This window comes from Oncorhynchus tshawytscha, linkage group LG09, assembly GCF_018296145.1.
Source record: "Oncorhynchus tshawytscha isolate Ot180627B linkage group LG09, Otsh_v2.0, whole genome shotgun sequence".
NCBI lineage: Eukaryota > Metazoa > Chordata > Actinopteri > Salmoniformes > Salmonidae > Oncorhynchus > Oncorhynchus tshawytscha.
Window position 1 is genome coordinate 14425629 of NC_056437.1, and position 12350 is coordinate 14437978.

Consider the following 12350-nt stretch of genomic DNA (forward strand, 5'->3'; position numbering starts at 1 on the left):
TGCGCTGAACAGGTGGGAGACTCCTGCAGCGCTGTGTCGGAGGAAGGCTCTGGCTGCGCTGAACAGGCGGGAGAATCCGGCAGCGCAGGAGAGGAAAAAGGCTCCGACAGCGCTGGAGAGGCGAGGCGCACTGTAGGCCTGATGCGTGGTGCTGGTACTGGTGGTACTGGACCGAGGACACGCACAGGAAGCCTGGTGCGGGGAGCTGCTACCGGAGGGCTGGGGTGTGGAGGTGGTACTGGATAGACCGGACCGTGCAGGCGCACTGGAGCTCTTGAGCACCGAGCCTGCCCAACCTTACCTGGCTCGATGCCCACTCTAGCCCTGCCGATCCGAGGAGCTGGAATATACCTCACCGGGCTAAGCACCCGCACTGGGGACACCGTGCGCACCACTGCATAACACGGTGCCTCCCGGTCTCTCTAGCCCCCCGGTAAGCACAGGGAGTTTGCGCAGGTCTCCTACCTGGCGTAGCCATACTCCCTGTGAGCCCCCCCCCCAATAATTTTTTGGGGGCTGACTCCCGGGCTTCCATCCGCTCTGCCGTGCTAGCTCCTCATAATGCCGCCTCTCTGCTTTTGCTGCCTCCAGCTCGGCTTTGGGGCGACAATAATCTCCAGGCTGATCCCAGGGTCCTTTACCGTCCAGTTCCTCCTCCCATGTCCATTTCTCCAGGTGGTGCAACCTCTCCCACTGTAGCTGCTGCTGCTCCTGCTGCTGCTGCCTCTGTGCCTCTTCTCCTGTTTCACCTTTGGGCGGCTACACTCCCCTGGTTTAGCCCAGGGTCCTCTCCCGTCGAGGATCTCCTCCCATGTCCAGAAATCCTTCTTACGCATCTCCTCTTTGGGCTGCTCCTGCCTGTTGACATGCTGCTTGGTCCGTTTGTGGTGGGTGATTCTGTAACGGTTCTCTTGTGGTGAAGGAGAGTCGGACCAAAATGCAGCGTGTAGATTGCGATCCATGTTTAATCAAACAAACGTAACACGAATACACACAAAACACTACAAAACAATAAACGTAACGAAAACCGAAACAGCCTATACTTGTGTCAACTAACACAGCGACAGGAACAAAGACACTAAGGACAATCACCCACACCAAACTCAAAAAATATGGCTGCCTAAATATGGTTCCCAATCAGAGACAACGATAAACACCTGCCTCTGATTGAGAACCACTTCAGACAGCCATAGACTTCTCTAGAACACCCCACTAGCTACAATCCCCCATATATACACACCACATACAAAAACCCATGCCACACCCTGGCCTGACCAAATAAATAAAGATAAACACAAAATACTTCGACCAGGGCGTGACACATGCTGCATTTACATTTTTGTTCAGTATAGTTACTCCATAATACTAATCTAAATTATAGAGTGGAAACCGGGAAGCTAAACTAAAGTAAAACTGCAAAAAATGTGGCAAAGAAATTACATTTATGTCCTGAATACAAAGGTTTATGTTGTATGCAAATGCAACACAACACATCACTGAGTACCGCTCTCCATATTTTCAAGCATGGTGGTGGCTGCATCATGTTATGGGTATGTTTGTAATCGTTAAGGATTGGGGAGTTTTTCAGGATAAAAAGGAACGGAATGGTGCTAAGCACAGGCAAAATCGTAGAGGAAAACTTTGTCCAGTCTGCTTTCCACTGTGAGATCAATTCACCTTTTAGCAGGACAATAACCAAAAACACAAGGCCAAATCTACACTGGAGTTGCTTACCAAGAAGACAGTGAATGTTCCTGAGTGGCCGAATTACAGTTCTGACTTAAATCTATTTGAAAACATATGGCAAGACCTGAAGATGGTTGTCTAGAAATGATCAACAACCAATTTGACAGAGCTTGAATAACTTTGAAAATAATAATGGGCAAATGTTGCACAATCCAGGTGTGGAAAGTTCTTAGAGACTTACCCAGAAAAACTCACATCTGTAATTGCTGCCAAGGGTGCTCCTACAAATGATTGACACAGGGGTGTGAATACTTGTTTAAATTAGATTTTTCTATATTACATTTCCAAAACATTTGCAGAAATCTCTAGAAACATGTTTTCACTTTGTGATTGCTGGGTATTGTGTGTAGATGGGTGAAAAAAAAAAATTCATACATTTTTAAATTCAGGCTGAAACACAACAAAATGTGGAATAAGTCCAGGGATATGAATGTTTTGTACAGTGCATTTGGAAAGTATTCAGACCCTTTGACTTTTTCCACATGTTGTTACGTTACAGCCTTATTCTAAAATGGATTAAATAGTTGTTTTCCCTCGTGAATCTAAACACAATAACCCATAATGACAAAGCAAAAACAGGTTTTTAGAAATTGTATCAAATCTATTAAAAATAAAAAACTTAAAAATCACATTTACATAGGTATTCAAACCCTTTCATTAGTACTCTGTTGAAGCACCTTTGGCAGGGATTACAACCTCGAGTCTTCTTGGGTATGATGCTACGAGCTTGCACTGTATATATATATATATATATATATATATATATATATATATATATATATATATATATATATTTCTTTTCTTTTTTTCATTTTTTCTTTTGTATGTGGCAGTGCAGTGGAAAGGAGACGAGGAGAGGATGCTACTTGTACACTATTTAAATGTACCCTATGAGTCCACAGCCTGTAACCACCAGGCCTTCTCCCAGCAGCAGAGATCCCTTCCACACAGAGCCAAAGCCAGGGACTGAGGTTGGTAGGGGAGACTGAATGAATGGTGATTCACAGCCAAACCACCGACTCTCAGTGACTGTGTCAATGGTTTGATTCACTGGTTGCCATTTGACTCCCCAGGGGAACTGAGAGGGCTGTCATACCGCAATATAAAACCTCTATATCATATTATGTGTTCTTCTCTGAAATCAATAATTACATTATGATTCATTATTACATTTCCCCGTCATACTGATTCTATCTACATTTAATACTGTACACAGATCCCAATATAACCCTGATGTGAAACTGAATGAAAAGTACATTACAAGATAACATCTATTCCTACTTCTGAAACCAGGGCCCATATTCATAAACCGTCTCAGAGTAGGGCTACTGATCCAGGATCAGTTCCACATTATTCATTATGATATTAAGGGCAAAATTGACCCTAGATCAGCACTCCTACTCTAAGACGCTTTGTGAATAAGTTGGCAACTGAGCAAACCTTCAAGTCTTGTCTTAATTTTGGGTCTGAAGTGCAACAAACTGCCACTGTATTGCAGTCAGGAAATGATGTGCCTTTTTACTTTCTGGCAGGTCTCATCTCAGCGGTGATGTCATAGTCTGTCCAATACAGAGGGAAGTATTAAACTGTGGTGTTACAGTTTAGAGGAGTTTAGCCATGTTCCTGTCATCTCTGACTAATGGTGTTGTGTACGAATAGTTACGTACAACTGTGGGTTCTGTCTTGCTGTTACTGCTGTCACTGGCTAATGTTTCTGACGTTCTTCCTGTGTTCGTATAACTAAGAGGGATTAGTTTGTTCCTTCGAGGCAGTAGAGCTAGATTTAATCCATCCTACCTTACAAATGTTTATACGGAATCTTTGTTTAAGCATTTGCTAAATAGGAATCATTACGTGATCAATATGCAAATAGTGTTTATAAACACTTGTATACAAATGTAGAAGAAAAAAAGGACCAGAAGGGCACCGACCGGATAAAACATATTCTGATCTGACTAAGCTATGATAAGTAGTGTATTTCCTCTTTCAGAGGACTTGCAGAAGAGGGATTGACAGAAAAGAGACAGAGCTGAGGTGGTGAGCCGGGCGGGTGATGATCAGAGGGGGACACCTCTTGTGTTAATCTCTGAGTAGCATCTGGTTGTGACATGGAAACGACTGCCCCTGTGAGAAAGGCTTCCTGGCTACAGGGTAGCCAGGAAGGGGGGCAGATGGTTCGCAGGGTATCATTTATTCTAAATACTGACCCATTTCTGGCCCATTCCCAGACAGCAGTCACAGTTATCCTGGGGAAATAACATGTCCTTGTCAAACAGAGATGAGAGGGGAAGGAACAAGTTGGGGAGGTGGGGAGGGTGTGGAAAGGGCCTCTGACAGCCTTCTTTTTCTTCTCTGCAGAAGACAGTATCTTTGTGAAGTGTGAAGTATTTGAAGTTGGATTTTGTGGCATTCTCACCTGTGGCTCTGAGGTGTTGTTGGTGTGCTAAGATGTCTCTGTACGTTACTACATGCAGTCTGTAGACTACTCCATGCAGTTTGTAGTCTACTCCATGCAGTTTGTAGACTACTCCATGCTGTCTGTAGACTACTCCATGCAGTCTGTAGACTACTCCATGCTGTCTGTAGACTACTCCATGCTGTCTGTAGACTACTCCATGCAGTCTGTAGACTACTCCATGCTGTCTGTAGACTACTCCATGTTGTCTGTGGGCTACTTCATGCTGTCTGTAGGTTACTCCATGCTGTCTGTAGGTTACTCCATGCTGTCTGTAGACTACTCCATGTTGTCTGTGGGCTACTTCATGCTGTCCGTAGGTTGCTCCATGCTGTCTGTAGGTTACTCCATGCTGTCTGTAGGTTACTCCATGCTGTCTGTAGACTACTCCATGCTGTCTGTAGACTACTCCATGTTGTCTGTGGGCTACTCCGTGCTGTCTGTAGGTTACTCCATGCTGTCTGTAGACTCCATCGTGCTGTCTGTAGGTTACTCCATGCTGTCTGTAGGTTACTCCATGCTGTCTGTAGGTTACTCCATGCTGTCTGTAGGTTACTCCATGCTGTCTGTAGGTTACTCCATGCTGTCTGTAGGTTACTCCATGCTGTCTGTAGGTTACTCCATGCTGTCTGTAGGTTACTCCATGCTGTCTGTAGGTTACTCCATGCTGTCTGTAGGTTACTCCATGCTGTCTGTAGGTTACTCCATGCTGTCTGTAGGTTACTCCATGTTGTCTGTAGGTTACTCCATGCTGTCTGTAGGTTACTCCATGCTGTCTGTAGGTTACTCCATGCTGTCTGTAGACTACTCCATGCTGTCTGTAGGTTACTCTATGCTGTCTGTAGATTACTCCATGCTGTCTGTAGGCTACTCCATGCTGTCTGTAGACTACTCCATGCTGTCTGTGGGTTACTCCATGTTGTCTGTAGGTTACTCCATGCTGTCTGTGGGTTACTCCATGTTGTCTGTAGGCTACTCCATGCTGTCTGTAGGTTACTCCATGTTGTCTGTAGGTTACTCCATGTTGTCTGTAGGTTACTCCATACTCTGCAGGTTACTCCATGCTGTCTGTAGGCAACTCCATGCTGTCTGTAGGCTACTCCATGCTGTCTGTAGGTTACTCCATGCTGTCTGTAGGTTACTCCATGCTGTCTGTAGGTTACTCCATGCTGTCTGTAGGTTACTCCATGCTGTCTGTAGGCAACTCCGTGTTGTTTGATGGTTCTATCCTTGGTTTCCTGATTGTTTTCCTTCTGCCTAGATCTCTGGATGTCTATAATTGCATTAACAATTATTTCTGCATTCCAGTATGCAGCTCAATGTACAAACACTATTACAGTGTTTGACTGTGTGTGTGTGTGTGTGTGTGTGTGTGTGTGTGTGTGTGTGTGTGTGTGTGTGTGTGTGTGTGTGTGTGTGTGTGTGTGTGTGTGTGTGTGTGTGTGTGTATGCAAGTGCGTTACTTAATACATGAAGCTAGAATGTACAAATATTTACCATACTGAGCACTGAGCAAGGTGCAGTGGTTACATACATGAACGCTAAGCAGTTGTCGGTCTGTAATGACTAAAAACAAGATCATGAACCCTACTAACCCTATAATAAACTCAGTGATCTCTATATATCAGTTATTCCTACAGTTTCGTCCTGGTCACTGACGTGTCATTCTCTATCTGGGCTTCCCTTCGGGAATGTACAGTGGCTTTTAATGTGAATCTGTCTGAACTGGTTTTGTAAAAAAAGGGGAAGTTCTACTGTGACATAAAAGCTCCAGGTGAGGTTGACCCCCTGGTTTCACTGCCTCAACCTAACCCCACCATCAGGTCCATCGCTGAGAGGGAGGAGGAGAGAGTGAGAGGAGGAGAGGAGGAGAGGGGGAGAGGGGGAGAGGAGGAGAGGGGGAGAGGGGGAGAGGAGGAGAGGGGGAGAGAAGGAGAGGGGGAGAGGAGGAGAGGAGGAGAGAAGGAGAGGGGGAGAGGAGGAGAGGGGGAGAGAAGGAGAGGGGGAGAGGAGGAGAGGAGGAGAGAAGGAGAGGGGGAGAGGAGGAGAGGGGGAGAGAGGGAGAGAGAGAGAGAAAGAGAGAGAGAGAGAGAGAGAGAGAAAAGAAAGAAAGAAAGAAAGAAAGAAAGAAAGAAAGAAAGAAAGAAAGAAAGAAAGAAAGAAAGAAAGAAAGAAAGAAAGAAAAAGAAAGAAAGAGCAACCGTGAGAGAGGGAAAGAGAGAGAGAGAGAGAGAGAAAGAGAGAGAGAGAGAGAGAGAGAGAGAGAGAGAGAGAGAGAGAGAGAGAGAGAGAGAGAGAGAGAGAGAGAGAGAGAGAGAGAGAGAGAGAGAGAAAGAGAGTCAGAGAGAGGGTTAGAGAAAGGGCTCTTTGATGTCCCTCTGGCCCTCAGGTGATTCTCCCTCCCCTTAATTAGAGTTCCTGGGAGCTACTTTCCTCGGTGCCAGGCCCCAGCCTGATCCTACACTACCCTAGCTGCCATCTGGTCCGCTCTGCTCCTAAAATCGCTTTCTGTTCTGCTACACACTAAACACTTAATCTCAGTTACGCACTCCATTTCTCTATCTATACACAAAAGCACATAGTGTCACATTGACATACTTACCTAGACCTATACCCTATAGTAAGCACAACTATAATTAAATTGTTCCTTTATTTAACTAGGCAAGTCAGTTAAGAACAAATTCTTATTTTCAATGACAGCCTAGGAACAGTGGGTTAACTGCCTAGTTCAGTGGCAGAATGACATATTTTTATCTTGTCAGCTCTGGGATTGGATCTTGCAACCTTTTGGTTACTAGACCAACGCTCTAACCACTAGGCTACCTGCTGCCCCAAATAATAGTGTTCTTCCTAAAACAATACATAACAAGCCACAATGCTTTCAATACAATCCACATTAGGAAGGTGTTCTTAATGTTTTGTACTCTCAGTGTATATTTTACACAGTCTATGACTGGGTTCTTAGTGTAGCAGGATAATCTCAATTATGGATTCCCTCGTCTACCTAGATTAGATATTATACAATAATATTGTCACTCCCACTCCTGCAGGCTAATGTACCATTAGTACATCAGTACTGAGTGTGCCCTCATTTGAGCTTCACTTGCTGATGAAGGAGCTTATTTAGAGTGTGTGTTCAGATCCTCATTGCCCTGGCATCATCACCAGGTCTGAAGACTGCCAGATAACACATGAACTCATCCAGCATGACCTTCTAGCCTCAGGTTACATCTCATCTGAATGGGCGGCATGGCTGTGTGACACACACACAGACACACACTCAAAGGTTGCATACACACACACACACAGACAAGCCTGCAAGATTGCAAACACACACACAGGCATGCATGCACGCACGCACACATACACTGGCGTACACACACACACATACTAGCATACACACACAGGCATGCAAACACACCCCTTTCCCTGTTTTCTGGCTTCCCGTGAGAAACATGATGTACCGGATTTCTGGTGAATTAGAGTGCAGAATCCAGCGACCTTATCCAACAAATGTAAGGCTTTGGCCAGCAGCACCAGCCTCCTATTAGATCCACACACTGGAGTCCTCTGTCCTCCTGTATGATGTCCAACAGACTGGAGTCCTCTGTCCTCCTGTGTGATGTCCAATAGACTGGAGTCCTCTGTCTTCCTGTGTGATGTCCAACAGAATGGAGCCCTCTGTCCTCCTGTGTGATGTCCAACAGAATGGAGTCCTTTGTCCTCCTGTGTGATGCCCAACAGAATGGGGCCCTCTGTCCTCCTGTGTGATGTCCAACAGAATGGAGCCCTCTGTCCTCCTGTGTGATGTCCAACAGAATGGAGCCCTCTGTCCTCCTGTTTGATGTCCAACATAATGGAGCCCTCTGTCCTCCTGTGTGATGTCCAACAGAATGGAGCCCTCTGTCCTCCTGTGTGATGTCCAACAGAATGGAGCCCTCTATCCAACAGACCAGTGGGCTCACACTGGAGACTAGAAGGGGTACTGATTTTGGAATGGGATCAGTGAATGGAGCCAGTGTGTATGCATGTGGACATGACTGGTAGCCTGGCTTCGTAAAATACAGGTAGGGTTGGTTTATATGGCCAGGACTTCTCTGTGTGTGTGTGTGTGTGTGTGTGTGTGTGTGTGTGTGTGTGTGTGTGTGTGTGTGTGTGTGTGTGTGTGTGTGTGTGTGTGTGTGTGTGTGTGTGTGTGTGTGTGTGTGTGTGTGTGTGTGTGTGTGTGTGTGTGTGTGTGTGTGTGTGTGTGTGTGTGTGTGTGTGTGTGTGTGTGTGTGTGTGTGTGTGTGTGTGTGTGTGAGTGTGTGTGCGCATGCATGTGTGTGTGAGTGTGTGTGCGCATGCATGTGTGTGTGAGTGTGTGTGTGTCAAGCTGCGATCGATAAGGATGACTCCTCCTCTGATATCTGGTCATCAAGGAGAGATATCGCTGTGGAGATCACATTACTAATAATATTTAATAAAATATATGCCATTTATCATCATCATGAACACATCATGCGATAAATTGACCCTGGCTAGATGGACTCAGAGTCTTACCTCTATGTCTCTGGATGGACTGTACTTCAGACAGAGAGAGGATGACTGACACCTGGTCCGTGTAACATGAGCTAAATGTCACGTCAGCACCAGCAGCCACCGGCGGGCCAGCAGAGGATTAACTAGTGAATATTCCACACATGGAAACAGGAGGACATCTAACAAACAGACATTAGACTCACACACAGATACATAATGTATTGTAGTAGTGAACATCTCACTAAGGGAAACCATATCCCCCTAAACAGAAAGGATACTTGGCACCAAGTGACACACATATGTTTGGCTATTGAATAGCCATTTCACTGTTACAGAGTGGGGTCTGACTTTGCTTTTTAGAAGGAAAATAATATCCGACAGATTTTTGACTGGCTTAAAATATACATACAATATCTGTTGAAATAATTCATACAAAACACATTTTCAAGAAATCCCAGTTGATTCATTTCTGATTTAGAAAACAAATGAATCTATTATGGCCAACTATTTTAACAGTGAGGCACTTTAGGCCAACTTTTTCACGATTGCATAAAGCAGGCTTAGAGAGTAATTTCCCGATTAAAACCAAGGCCCTGAATTAGCATGCAGTACAGTCAAGAGGACATTAGCTGTGAGTTGTGTGTGAGTGCAGAGCTGCGGCTAGGTGTTTGGATGTTGTAATGTCTGGGGGTATTTGCCCCAACGCAAACAACCTTCTTTACTCTACGCTCTCGCAATGTTCCCAATTAACCGCTTACTGCTAATCTACCCAATTGTCATCTGAATTTTGGGTGACGTCAGTCGGACTGGCTGGATGAGTGTGTGTGTGTGTGTGTGTGTGTGTGTGTGTGTGTGTGTGTGTGTGTGTGTGTGTGTGTGTGTGTGTGTGTGTGTGTGTGTGTGTGTGTGTGTGTGTGTGTGTGTGTGTGTGTGTGTGTGTGTGTGTGTGTGTGTGTGTGTGTGTGTGTGTGTGTGTGTGTGTGTGTGTGTGTGTGTGTGTGTGTGTGTGAGAGAGAGAGAGAGAGCAAAAAGGTGAGAGAAGCAGAAAGAGAGAAGCAGAAAGAGAACCTGTCTTAGCAGAGTGATTCTCTGTTCACACGAGGAAAGGCAGGAGCCTCACAACATCATGCGTCTCCTTTTAGTCGCTCAGTGTGCCAGTCCGTCTCTCCCACAGAATAGAATGTGTTATCATCATCATCTCTGTCAACATGAGAGAACTGGACACACCTCTTCTCTTCACCAAACTCCTTCCATCCTATCCATGTAGGCTATTGCTGGGGGAGTGAGACTAGGCTACTATCTGTCATCTCATTCCAACACTACCCTCTTTCATCTCATAGACACAGTCCCATTTCCACCACAGCCTAACTCTGTTGACAATATCTCCCTCTCATCCTATCTCTATTTTCTACACAGCATTAGCCCATCTAAAAACAAACATCCCGGTGATGAGCACAATACTGTCACAATGAATAAAAGACACCCGTATTTAAACAGTCCTCTCTCTCTGTTCTCTCTATTTTTCTCTCACTCTCTGTTCTCTCTCTCTCTCTCCTCTCAATCTATCTTTCTGTTCTCTCTCTCTCTCTCGTTTCTCTCTCTCTCTCTGTTCTCTCTATCATTCTGTTCTCTCTCTCTCTCTCTGTTCTCTCTCTCTATCTCATTGGAAATTAAATGTTATTTGTCACATGCACCGAATACAACAGGTGTAGACCTTACAGTGAAATACTTACTGACAAGCCCTTAACCAACAATGCAGTTTGAAGAAGAATACGTGTCAGAAAGTATTTACCAAAATAAAGAAGAAATGGACAAAGCAAATCTCTCTCTCTCTCTCTCGTACTCTGTATGTTCATAATCATTTCACAATCTGATTTATTGTACAAATTGAATTGATTTATTGTACAAATTGAATTGAAATGTATATATATATATATATATATATATATATATGTGTGTGTGTGTGTGTGTGTGTGTGTGGGTGTGTGTGTGTGTTTATATTTCATAAGGCTTAGCCTATACATTCAGCGTTATCTTCTTGATGCTGAAACAATTTCCATCGCCAAATCTCATCTCACCATCTAGGAAAGAGACTAAACTTCCCTGATGTGAACAGACAGTTAATTTGGTGTTTACAAGGCAACATGTGCCCGCATCAACCGCCAAATCAAACAATATTGAACACAGGCAAAGGTTATCCTACTTACCCACAGCATGACACTCTCAAACATTAGACACACAGAGAGACGATAACAATCATCATGCTTTCTCCATACCTTTCATTCAACCATTTCTCCTTATTCCAGTGGAAGATTCTCGTTGCGATACCCCGGTCTTCAAGCTCTGGACCGTAAGCACGAGTGTATAAAGTGCGGTGAATAAAGAGCATGTGTGTACTCACACAGGAAGAGGATCCTGCGAGCCCAGCCCGCCACGGTGGTTTCTCCGCCTCTCCTCAACACTCACATAAAGGATGTGTTGTTACCTGATTCAGCATGCCCCTATAGCACAATAAACACTACTGGCTTTCATACATTCATACAGTCCTATGCCAGCAAGAAAGTAGCTTAGTCCTTTTCGACTGAATCTCCTAAGTGAGACATGTGGATCTGGATTCGTCTATACCCAATTTTAGTTGTTCTGTAGCTTATATTATTTGGTCTTGTCTGGTTCTGAGATAGACTGGCAGTCCATATGAAAACAACGGGGAGATGAGAGTTGAGAAACTCCCCTAACGCACAGCATGCGTAAAAAGCGCAGCACGGTTCTGTCTTTTGGTCTAGTATGAACATATAGGCAAACAACTTTGGTGTTGAAATATCAAATGTACCATTATTGGCTAATATGAAGAGGGAAATAAATGTTAGTCTAAAAATAAATGCCAGTCTATTCCGATTGATATCCTATTTCAATTTGAACTGCGTGACCGTTATTCTAAAAAGGTGCGTCTACACTGTAAACAAACACAACAAAAAAACACAAGTCTAGTTGTTTCAACGATTTAGTTTTAAGTAACTGGTACCACAGTTTTTTTTTTGTTTACTCAATTTTTCCGTCAAAGTTGTACTTGAACTTAAACATTTTAGTTGTCCCAAATTTAACTCCAACATGAGAAAACAGACAAAAATGTAATCAACTTAATATGACGTGTTTGCTCAATTTGTCTCATATGTTCATTCAACTAGAAATTATTATTATTATTATTTAGGGAATCTTACCTAAAAAAAGGCTGTGGAACTAGTTACAGACACAGTGCTTTCTGCACTTCAAAATAAATCTCAGCTCTGTTAAAAATACGTCAGTTGAAAATATGTCAGTTGAAAACATTGTCTGTTAAAAGTACTGTGTGTGTAACTAGTTCCACAGGCTTTTTTTCAGGTATGATGCCAAAAAAAATTAGACACATTGAGCAAACATCATTTTAAGTTGACTGAACTTTTTTTTCAATGACAAAAGTTTGACAAATCTATTAAAAGGCTGTGGAATCAATAATATTTAGTTGAAATCAGTTGTGAAAAGGGAACCCTGTTTTCGCCTGCCGTCGGTGGTATTTTGAGTTGAGGTTTAGGCAACTGAGGTCCTCTTGTTGCAACTCTGTTCTGCGATTTAGAAGCAGAGCTGCACAGTG

General features: G+C 43.9%; 1 protein-coding gene across 1 annotated transcript in view; it reads right to left on the reverse strand.

Annotated features, from left to right (window-relative positions):
* The window catches only part of LOC112259460 (chondroitin sulfate N-acetylgalactosaminyltransferase 1), an 80197-nt gene extending 68790 nt beyond the window's left edge, over positions 1-11407 (reverse strand). The window contains exon 1 of the mRNA XM_042326583.1: positions 10999-11407. The gene's annotated coding sequence lies outside the window, so the exon portion shown is untranslated. The remainder of the gene's footprint in view (positions 1-10998) is intronic.
* Positions 11408-12350: the final 943 nt, after the last annotated feature.